Source organism: Grammomys surdaster, unplaced genomic scaffold (genome assembly GCF_004785775.1).
Source record: "Grammomys surdaster isolate TR1022 unplaced genomic scaffold, NIH_TR_1.0 128, whole genome shotgun sequence".
In the NCBI taxonomy this organism is placed as follows: Eukaryota; Metazoa; Chordata; class Mammalia; order Rodentia; family Muridae; genus Grammomys; species Grammomys surdaster.
In genome coordinates this window covers 5,902,309-5,914,328 of record NW_021604586.1, presented here as the reverse complement: position 1 = coordinate 5,914,328, position 12,020 = coordinate 5,902,309, and the positions used below count along the sequence as shown (strand labels likewise).

The following is a 12,020-nucleotide window of genomic DNA, read 5'->3' as shown; positions in this document are numbered from 1 at the left end:
GAAGGAAGGAAGGAAGGAAGGAAGGAAGGAAGGAAGGAAGGAAGGAAGGAAGGAAGGGAGGGTTGTACTGCCACAGATGGCACATCTTATTAACACAGTAACAGGAGGGATGATGAGAGGTCTGTAGAAATTAAGTAGACTTTAAAATTGACAAAACCAAGGAAAAAACAAAACTAAAGGACAATTTAAACTTCAAGTCTGGGTCATGTGATGGAAAGATGTGTGTGAGTGAGCTGCAGAAGAGTGGCCCACCCCTGAGGATAAGCCACCACACCTCACATGCAACTGTTTGCATTTTATTTAATCAAAGGGGCTCTTTAAAAAAAAAATTCAAACTGGGAAAACTACTTGCTACACGTAAGCCAATTCTTTTTTCTTTTCACGGCAGTAGGAAAAGACCAGTAAGCCTGTGACACTGAATCTAAAAAAAACACAAAGAAAGGCCTAACTATGGACAGGTGCTCCACCTACTGGATAACTGACAACATAGATATCTGACAAGGCAGAGTCCCAGTGGCTTGCAGGAGCCTTGGAATGACAGTGGGAGACCTCCATGGACACAGGAACCTTCCAGCACATACATTTATTGTACAAAGTTTCACTTGGGAAGGAAGCGTGATGGGACTCAGGGCAGGCAGTGCTTTTAGCAGCAGCTGAGTGCTGAGCAGTGGGGTGTCATGCACTGTGCAGGAGCAGAAAGAGCAGGAAGGGGGAGAAGGAGGAAGAACTAGCTATGCCCTGCATACGCAGGGTCTAGACAGCCAATGGCTGGGACACACGGGAGGAACGAGAGCACACTGGTTTTCCACTGCCTTCCACATTCCACTAAAACTGTGACCAGACATACACACACTGACAGTGTCAGGGTGACACCAGGACATGGCCATTCCAACTCTGACCACCACTGCTACCTTCAATCTCAGCCAGAGGACTGTCCCTAAGCTTGGGATCAGGTACAGCTCCCCCAGGTCCTCCTAGGCCTCTGTGCCTGCCCCTTTCCAAGGCCTCTGAGGAGGAACTTTAAACACAGAGCAGCCACAGCTGAAGGATAACATACCTAGTACCATAAATTCAGTCATCTTGCTTCCAAATAAAGAGGCAAAGACTATTAGGAGCCAACGTCAGCTCAGAGCCGAGGCAGCGGCCTTCACCTTCCTAAAGCCGCCTAGCCAGATTCAGCACTAGACTGAAAGCAGGCTGGGGGCTAGCAAATCCAAAGAACTGAAAATACACTACAGACCCTTTTCTAGGAAAATGCAGACAGACAAGTCTTTGCCCTTTTCAATGCTGCAAAGATACTAGAATCACCAGCATGCGTGCCTCAGTACCTCAGGACAAATGCCACCAGACAGACTCGCCTTCCCAGCTTCACCTGCAGCAAGGGCAGCTACAAGGCCCGTCCAACTCACGGCCCACAAGCTACCTTCACCTCAGGTGAGTAATAAGTGCTTACTTAAACCAGCAAGGTTTGCTCTGGGGGAGGCTTATTTGATTGCATGGCTTTTATCCATGAACTTCATAGATGACAGTCTATGTCTGTCACAATGTCAAAGGTTGAACACTCCTGCAAGTCTACCCATAGAGACACAGTGCAGAAGCCTCTGGGGGACCCTCGTCCAGAGAGAGCCGGCCTGCAGCCTGGGCCTTCTCCAGGCCTAAACATGGAAAGCCATGAAAAGCAAAGCTCTAGAGGAAGATAACAGCTCCTCACATATGTGGATCTACCCCTGTATCCAGGCTACCTGCTATGGACAGCCTTGTCAACAAGAGAATTAACTGCCTGGTCTAAACCCGCCTGCTCTGCCTCTGTAGCTTAGTCACGAATAGCCGGACCCACAGCTTCCATGTGCCTGCCTCTCCTAAGGGGCCAGTGGAAGAGGCTTTTAAATGCCTAACCCTGGCACTTTCCTGCTTTCTAAAAGCTCTGCAAATGGCTTAGGAAAATACTCTGGACTGGCTATAAAACCCTGAACTCTGACCTCCTCCAAACAAGGACACCACTGCCCTCCTCGCTGTTTATCCAAATGCTTCTGTTGCCAGGATAAAAACATTTAAAATTCTGCTAACAGTGAAGGTTTCAATAGAAAAAAACTAGGGCAAGCAGCCCAAGAAAACTGGAACAGAGAGACATGCACGCAGTTGCCATTTTGGCAAATTAGCTTTGCCGTTTCTCAGAAGGCCTGGGGAGAATCCAGGCCTAATGTAATAAGACAGCTGAGCTAAGACTAATGTTCAATAAAGACTCGACTACAATTACCATTTAGTCGCTGAAGCTCCCAGGGTGCACGTAGAAAAAGGACAGTCCACCAAAGTTACAACCCAAGCACTCAGCAGGCTACAGCAAGATGAGGGGTCCCACCACATGTCAACATGGAAGAATGATTTAATCATGCCACCCCAATACACCACAGAAAGGAACACCAGTGGAAAGTCCCAGGTCAGTGTGTAGGACAGCAGTTCCCTCGACAGGAACTACGTGTGTGTCTTCCTCTACCTGTAAGATGGTGTACAGCAGTACCCAGGGGAGTGGGATACAATGCTTCAAACCTAGGCTGACTCCCTACGGGGAGACAGAGATTCCAGGATCTCCTTTCCCTTGGACTCTGCAGTCATTTACTTTCCACGTGACTTACTCATTATTTACTGATTGCTTACGACACAGTGTCTCTTGGTCACAGTAGTTCCGTGCAGCTAGCACAGGCATCCAATCCCAACAGCACCTGAGACTTTCCCCCAGCGCTGGGTCTTGAATCTAGAGGCTTAAGCCACTATCTACTTATCTAATGAGGCCTCCTTTAACCCATCCCACAGCCCCACCCCACCCCGCCCCACCCTCAGCCCACCTCCCTGCACCTTGACTGAACTCCTCAGAACTCCTGGACTAGCGTGTCACACTTCCTCCACTCGCCCTTGCCAGAGCTGCACAGCCCAGCCTTGCTCTCCTGCCCACTCCCAGGCCTCCATCCAGGGCACTCAGTGAAGTCACTGAATTCGCTCCCTCCTTGCTGCTCCTGGGCTCCTAGAGTGTCAGTCTTTCCCACCAGGCTGCTCCAGCTTCAGGACTCTGGCTTCTCTCCTGCAGGGCTCTACCACACACCACTGTCCCTAGCTTCCTGCAGGGCTCTTCCCCTAGGCCAGCGTTCTTACATCTCTGTCTGCTCCCTACAACTCCCTGCCAGGGAGGGTGCCGGGGCAAGGCCCTCTGCTCAGTGGGCACTGAAGGCCTGCTGCTCAGCTTCGCATGGCTCACACCCAAGCACTCACGGCAGTGCTGTCGCAGCACAGGTCCCTAGACATCTGTCCTTGGATATTAACCCCACATACCGACCACAGTCCTTCCCGTCATCTTGCTGTTGGCAATGGCCCATGTTATCCAGCTGGTGGACCAAAGCTTCCTGCCTGGGAAGTTCTTTTATTCTCTCCTACAGATGCTGGCTCAAGCGTTGACTGCACCCAGGCATCACCTAACATCTGGATTCATATGCAGTTTCCCAGGGTTCTCCACCTTCTTCCTGCTCCAGAACTCTCAGCAGCAGCTCAGGGGCCACGTCAGGGACAAGATTTCTTCAGCTCACGCTGCAGTGGCATGTAGGGTTTCTGTGTCCTCAGCAGGTGGACCAGCAGCAGCCATCTTGGACTCTCTTCCTTGCTCACTCACTGGACTTGTCCAGTCATCCCACCTCCACACCCAGCTCAGAAGGAACATCCCAGTCTAGTCTCTTCCAGTCAGACGACCCCTTCCCCCTTTCCTGCATGTTCTCTGCTCCCACACAGGTTCTTCAGTGACACTCGATCATGCCTGAAGGACACCAGCACCCAGCTCCCTAGTCCCCAGGTCGTGCTTTATGGACAGGCACCTTCCCCTGGCTTCCTGTATTTCGTACATGTCTGCCTTGCTAAGCATCTGCCTCCCATGCACTGCTGAAAGTCGAGCCCTGCGAGCCAGCATTTGGGCAGCCTGCACAGAGCCTAGCTCAGGCAGGCATCCTGCATCTGATATGGGCCCAATGAGAGGCACTATGCCCATGCCAGACACAGACGCCAGGATGACATCAGCATTGCCACTGAGAACCCACTGGTAAGGTGAACCCCACTGACCCTGAGCTGCCTAGTGCTGACAGCACACTGTGTGGAAATGTCACACTGTGCCTCATTAGTACATACAGTTATGCCAGCACCACCACAGTTAACATTTTTACATTTCAGTACAAATCAAAGCCAGGCATGGTAGCGCACATCTGTAATCCCAGCACTCGGGAAACAGAGGCAGGCAGATCTGTGTGAGTTCAAAGCCACTCTGGTCTAAATGGCAAGTTCCAAGCAAGGCAGGGCTACATTATGAGATTACACACACATTAAACTAAATTAGAAGCCATGGACTAAATCTTCAAAGCACTTGTGCCTGTGCTCTGGTCTCCACAGACTGCACTGTATGCACTGAGTAACTGCAGAAACTCAGCCGCTTAGCTTTATGTGAGTGACAAATTAGCTATCCATACTGACTGCTCAGCTGCCTGTCAGTCACCACCGTGCCATGGTAACTAAATATTTAACTACAAATGTATTTTCAAATATTTGTAGCATCCATGAGAAAAAACTAAAAGTACTAACACAGGAACTTTTCAAGCTACACTGGGGAAGCTGAAATGGCAGAGTAAGTTGAAGGCCTACTGGGCTACAGAGGAAATCCAGCCGAGCCTAGTCAGGGCAACTTAATAAAGCCCTGCGTCACCAGGCAGTGGTGATGCACACCTTTGATTCCAGCAATCAAGGGGCAGAGGCAGGCGGATCTCTGAGTTTGGGGCCAGCCTTGTCTATAGAGTGAGTTCCAGTTCCAGAACAGCCAGGACTACACAGAGAAACCCTGTCTCAAAAAAAAATAATAATATTAAAAAAAAACAAAACATGGGGCTGGAGGGATGGCTCAGAGGTTAAGAGCACTGGTTGTTCTTCCGGAGGGCCTAGTCCAGTTCTCATAATGTGACCTGATGCCCTCTTCTGGCAAGAAAGTATATGTGCAGATAGGGCACTCATATACATAAAATAAATAAATAACTCTTTTTTAAAAATAATAAAAAAAACCTGTCTCAAATTAAAAAGTAAGCAGAGGTCTGGGGTGTGGCTCGGTGGTGGAGCAGGGGTGTGGTCACCAGCACAGAGTGGGATGGATGAGACACACAGCACTATTTACAGCATAAAGCTTCATTTCAGGGGTGAAGGTTAAAAAGAAACACTACAGAGCACCAGCTCTCAGGACACGAAAAAGGCAAGAAGGCAGAAGAGAAAATGACTGAACAAAGGCTCACTGTGTTCCAGCACATTCCCCACCGGGATTTTCTCGGTCACGGCATGAACCACATCATACAGGATGTTGAGACAAATGGCTTCTTTCCCGTCAGCCTTGAGGACAGGCATCTCAGAGCTGTTTCTTACATCAAGCCTCTCCAGGAGCCTTCATGCCACATCTGGCTTGGTGGGGTTCTTTCCACAGGAAGCAAGACAAGGCAGCCAGACACACAGCGCTGGGCTGAAATGACATGCCAGTCACCAGATGCCTGTCCAGCAGTGAGTCTAACAAGCCCACTGCACATGCCCCCAGTGAAGGCCTAGCGTGTTCCTGACATGTCTGGAAGGGGCTGTGGAAAGCATCCAGGGCTTGTCTGGCCTCACTTTATAGAAGATAAAAATATGCTTTACTGTTGGCAGAAGCAGAAAGGCCAGAAGCAACCCTGAGTGAGACAAGTGAGGAAGAGATTTAGTCAAGACACAGTGTATGCAAAAGGTACTCTTAGAACCACCGCAGGAGTGGGGAGAATGTATTCTCATCCCAAAAGCCCCACAGTGTCCCCAATGTACTGCTTTGCTCTAGAGACTTGAGGACCCACCAGAGCTGGAATGCCAAGACCACAGTGCCAGAAAAATAAGGCTACAGACAGACACAGTGATAAACACTTTTGATTCCAACCCTTGATTCAGATACAGGTGGATCTCTGTGAGTTCAAGGTCAGACTGGTCAATATAACATAGCAAATTCCAGGTTGCCTAGGCTACATAGTGTCTGTCTCAAAAATAAGTGACATTAAATATAAATATCAGGATAACAAGTGTCACTTCCTGTAAAGTGGTACTTCCTGTAAAGTGGTACTTAGGCAGCCAAGTCTCCAGGAACATGGAAACTACTGGAACATCAAAGATTATCCAAGTCTTTTCAGGACACAGGAGCACTAAGAAATAAAATCCAAAAGTCAGGAGGTCAGCAACAAGATCCATTTCTTTATTAACTAGGGCACATGGGAAGGTTTGGCTTACTTTTTCCCCCAAACACATCTGCCACAGAGTACAAGCGAACAAGGTGGGGGCTGAGGAGACAGGCAGCTCAGTGGGTGAAGTGCTTGCTGTACACATGAGGCCCTGAGTTTACAATCTCAGCACCCACAGAACAGTGAGGCAGAGACATGCTTGTCTGGACTACAGTCTAACCACAAGGATAAGCTCCAGGTTCGATGAGAAACACTGGCTGAGAACACAAAGTAGACTGCGGATGGCACCCAGTACTTATCCCTGTCATACGCATGCATATGGGCACACACACAATGAATGAATGAATGAATGAATGAATGAATGAATGAATGAATGAAACAAGTTAGAAAATGACTCTCAGTGATCATCCGATGTAAGGAAAACAGGAGACAAGAGATGCTTCTCCCAGGGCTCCTGCCCTCCCTACCCTTTGGAAAACACAGGCAACAGTGTTTTTCTTTGAGATAGAACCTCTAAAAATGTTTCCAGTTAAGGCTAGGAAAGAGCAAACCCGAGGTCGGCCTACTCCCCTCTGAGGTTGATCCTGTTGATTATCCGTGTCACTCTCTCCCCCCTCCCCACACAAACGCCTCCTCCAGTAAGTGCCAGGTGCAGGCCCCCGGACCTGCTTCAGCCATAGCAAGAGCAGGCCAAGGAGCTCCCACCGCTGGTTTCTGTATTAATCCTTTTCTTCCAGACAGTGGACAACAGGCCAGATGTGTGATGGTGCCAGACAGCCTTCTGGACACGCAAGCACAGCTGAAGATTACCTTAAGAAAGCCAAATACCAGGGCAGATATAGTAGTTCAGCCTTTAATGACATCAATCAGGCAGCAGAGACAGGAGGACCTCTGTGAGTCTGAGGTCAGGGTGGCCTAAATAGCTAAATTCCAGGCCAACCAAAGCCACATAATGAGCCTTTGTTTCAAAATAAACAAGTAAAGGGGGGCGGGGGGAAGAAATCCAAATATCTAGGAACTAGGTGGTTCAGCTAAGGCTTGGCCCACAACACTCCAGGCATACATAACCCAGTGAGGGCGGAAGGCTGGTTGCCGGAAGCAACACTTCTGACGTTGGGGATTAGGATCTCCTACAACACCTTAAAATCAGTGAGGCCCAGAGAGAGCTGTACTAATTAAACCACATAGCTATCAGAATGTGTTTGAGTATTGCATGTTCTTTTTAAATAATAGTTATGGAAATTTTTTCTTTCTCTCCCCCACCTTCCTTTTTTTCAAGACAATTCCTCTGTGCAGCTCTGGCTGTCCTGGCACTCACTCTGTAGACCTGGCTGGCCTTGAACTCTGAGATCCATCCGCCTCTGCCTCCTGAGTACTAGGATTAAAGGTGTGAACCGAAACCACTCAGCTGAAATTTTACTTTTTAAACATATTAACATACAAAATACTTTTTAATGAAAAGGAGCTACAATTTCCAAAATCATAAAAGCTTAATGAAAAGTGACACTGCTTTGCCCTTTCACAGGCTCCCTAAAGAGCAGGCTACAGCGATGCTTGTAGGCTGGCAGACTGGCTGGCTCTGGATGCAGCCCCTGATTTCAGCCAGCCTCATGGGGAGACACAGCTAGAAGTAAGAGAGCAGGCCAACAGCCTCTGCCACACCTATGGATACACTTGTTTGTGGTGACCCTAACACTCGGCACTTGCTTTAGTTACTGAAGAAAGTCTGGCTGCAGCAGAGCCTGGAACCACACTGGGAACTCTGCTCCCGAGTTCCTCAAAGCCCACTGAGGTTCTGTTTGTCCAGCGGGTAGTTCTAAGACAAGTGTAAGCTTTCATCTATCATTCACTAAGGTATATGCAGCTACACATGCCATACATGATCCATGATGATACTAAAAGCCTCGAGCCAGGCATGGTCAAGCAGACTCATAATCCCAGCACTCAGGAGACTAAGTAGGAAGATCTCGAGGTTAGCTTGGGCTATGTAGTCAAACCCTATCTCCAAATAAACATCAGCACTGACTCTTCTTTGAAGGAGCTGTTGGGCTCACAATAGTAAATACAGCTTCCTAAAATCCTAATCCCACTTGACAACTCGATTCCTATCACTGACAACAGATGTACGTTTGTAAGAAAACCCACCCTGCTCATGCTTTCCTTCCTAGTGGCCCACAAGCTAGTTCAGCTCACAGCTTCCATTCCTGCAGAGGGCTGTCCCGGAACAATCCCAGTAAAATGCTCTCATCTGCCCATGTCTCAGAGTGGTAAGATGAGGTGAGCTCTATGGTAGAGACTTAGGAAAGCAATGGCTTTACTGTGACATTAGGACAATCCTTTTAAAAGATATATTTACTTCTATCCCTTTAACTCTGTGTGTGTGTGTGTGTGTGTGTGTGTGTGTGTGTGTGTGTGTGAATATGTACAGGCGCCCTCAAAGACCAGAGGCATCAGATCTTCTAGAACTGGAGCTACAGACAGCTTTCAGCCACCAGACTCAGACAAAGAGAACTGATCTGGATCTCTGGAAGAGCAGCAAGTACTCTTAATCACTAAGTCGTCTCCCCAGCCCATCAAGGACATTCTTAGGTAAACACATGGAATTGTATGTTCCTGCTGCCTTGCAGAAAGCACAAGAACACAGCATGGTACCCAGACCTGACGGGGGTTCAAGCACCAGCAATCATACCCACCACAAATTATGTACCGTGAGTCTAAATGTTGACAGAGAAAAAGATAAACAATTTCTCTTCTTCTTTTGGCTTCCTATGCCCCCTGGAAAGGTGTTCCAGATGTTCCAAGGATGTGGGCCATCCTCTGATAACCACAGCGCTGGGGACTCACAGGCACAGGCATGAAGTTAACCTCCATTTCTCTCTCCTCCTGTGCCTTCTTTATCCAGCTTGTCCAGGCTGCAGTACTCAGGTATCCATTCCAAAACTGCGAGCCGGGCTTTCCTGAGTCACCACTACCTCTTCCTAACTGTTCAAAAGGAGCCACCATTCCACAGTTTCTTGGGAAAGAAGCCTGCCGGACCTGGTCATTCTGGGCCTGCTCCCTTCAACACTGCCAGGGTAACCTCCTATTGCTGGTTCCTCTCAGCATCCAATCTCTGTCCACACCTGTCACCCATGTATCAACTGCCAAGGACCCTGGTTCCAACACATCCTGTCTCTATGACACACCTTGATAGCAGACTTGGTGTGCCTCCCAAACTGTGTAGAACTGAGCAGGAATTGCACCTGTCGGCTGCTTCTGAGCACTGACTATCCCACCGAGCCCATTCCCACTCCTTCAAAGGCTCCATCGGCTCAGACTTCGCCTTCCACAGCTCTCCATGTCTCCAGGCCTTTCAGCTGACCTCAGCCTGTTCCTCATTCACAAACCCCATAGAGGCAACACAGTGACAAACCAGGGCCCACAGATCAGGTCCACCTCCCACCTCTTTCCATGCAATCCATGAGCCAAAAGCTGATCTTACATTTTAAAATAATAGAAGGAAAATTTTAAAGAACTACTGTACTCTATTGAGATGACATTTCAGCTTCCATAAAGCTTTCGCTGGAGCAGAGTACCCACTGTCTCTACCCTGTGTCTACCACACAGCACACCAAAAGCTGTTGGGCTGCACTCCTCTCCAGCACCTAGCCTACAGCAGGTAGGGCTATTTGCACACTGGCTCACCAACAGGAGGGCCTACTACAGGTTACAGGTTATCAGTCACACCTGCAGAGATCATGAACAACCTGGATTAGAGATGAACAGAGCACAGTACATACTATAACCATGAACCATGGCCTTTAGGACTTTAAACAGTGACGTGAACTACGGTGATGCCGCTTGATGCCTAATCTTTGCACCTACTTAAGAGCAGAGCCACTCCAGACACTTCCCACTGTGATCTACAAAGCCAAGGGGAAGCTTCTTCTCCACTACTAAGTCAACATCCCAGACATCAATCCTGACCTGAGCCACACCTGCCATGCTCTTCTGTGTGCTCTGTAACACTGCCCACCAGCATTTGGTTGAGGCTAGACCAAAGCAAAGACTCATACCTGGCCAGGCATAGTGGGCCAAGCCTTTAGTCCCAGCACTCTGGAGGCAGAGGTGGGCAAATCTCTGAAATTTTGAACTAACTTTGGTCTACATAGTGAAAACTGTCTTCAAAAAGTTTTTAGTCATTTTAGTTATCAATTTACTTTTGCATTAAAATATCAAAAACTTCACAACTAGCCCTTTAAGCCCAAAAGTAACAGCATCAGATCTGAAAAGCTCTAATGAGCAATATGTACACACAACACATATGTAAGAACGAGACACTCTAGCTTGAAGGGCCCAGACAATCCAGAACACACCCCATGCCAGGACCTGTGCATAAAATGCCTGACACTGCAAACACATGGCAATGGCACAGATGGTGAACCATGACACTCCCATCCCTGCTTTACAACAGGGCAGGGTATCCTGGAGTATGCACAGGAGTATGCCCTGGAGTATCCAGGGCACCTCACCTACAAGGCTCTCACAGGTCCCCAACTCCATCTCAAAAGCTACCAGGTATCTGGATGTGGTTCTCCAGTGACGGAGTCGAAGAAGATGACTAGAACATTTGTCAACAATGTCAGCTGTGCTAGCAACAAAAGAGCAAGAAACTATTTGCTTCACTTTAAAGCAACTGCCAAGAATAACATTTTGAAGAAAGCTGTTGGTTGTAATAAGAACAATTACTTAGGGTTAGCACAATGGCTTAGCAGGTAAAGGCACTTGCCACAAAAACCAGACCTTCCCAAGTTCGATAATCAATGTACAAGAAGAACATACCACTGAAAGTTGTCCTCTGACCTCCACACATACATGTGCACACACAATAGAGTTAAAATTTGAAAAATAAATTACTTAGAGTCATGTATGTGGTCCACACCTTTAATCCCAACACTCAGAGCCTAAAGCAGCAGGGTTGCTCCAAGTTTGAAGGCAACTTGATCTAAACAGCAAGACTTTCTCCTAATAAAACAAACTTAAAACACCAGATCTGTCCATCTTTCTGCCTTGGGGAACAGGTTTTGTTTGTTTGGTTGGTTGGTTTTTCAAGACAGGGTTTCTCTGTGTAGCCCTGGCTGTCCTGGAACTCACTCTGTAGACCAGGCTAGCCTCGAACTCTCGAACTCAGAAATCCGCCTGCCTCTGCCTCCCAAGTGCTGGGATTAAAGGCGTGTGCTACCACCACCCAGCTGGGGAACAGGTTTGCTGTTCTCACATAATTGTCAGGATGAACAAGCTGCATAAACCAAAACATTTAGACTGTCCAACGAGCACCCCAGCCCTGAGCTATAGGACTTCCCAGAAACCACTGTCCCCAGCCCAATAGGACTGCAGATGCTAGAGCCCAGCTCTTCCATTTTCAAATGATGCAACAGAGGACACGAAAAAGCTCTCCATTCATGCCAGTCACCATAGACTTACACTTAAGGCAGCTTGGGCGGAGCCAGCTATGGCCTCTGCCACCAGCCTCCCCTCAATCTTCCCAGGCTTCGAATGGAAACAGCTGTTCCAAGTGGTTTGGTCAACAAGAAATATCTCTAAGCTTATATTCTGTAGAATGCAGACCCTAATGAAAGGATTATGTATACAAGGTGTAGCAAAAACCTAGGAAAACCACATCCACAGACACAGAACATCCACGTTCACACACGGGAACATCCACGTCCACACACAGAACATCCACGTCCACACACAGAACATCCACGTCCACACACAGGA

The 12,020-nt window shown here is 48.2% G+C and overlaps 1 protein-coding gene across 11 annotated transcripts in view; it reads right to left on the bottom strand.

Annotated features, from left to right (window-relative positions):
• Positions 1-12,020, bottom strand: part of Banp (BTG3 associated nuclear protein) — a 74,121-nt gene that overhangs the window by 50,633 nt on the left and 11,468 nt on the right. Inside the window, exon 1 of one of the 11 annotated variants that reach the window (XM_028752263.1) lies at positions 8,968-8,985. The exons of 9 other annotated variants lie outside the window; for them this stretch is intronic. The gene's annotated coding sequence lies outside the window, so the exon portion shown is untranslated. Of the gene's footprint in view, positions 1-5,306; positions 5,989-8,967; positions 8,986-12,020 lie in introns of those variants that run through there. One more of the 11 variants, XM_028752276.1, reaches the window with a different exon arrangement.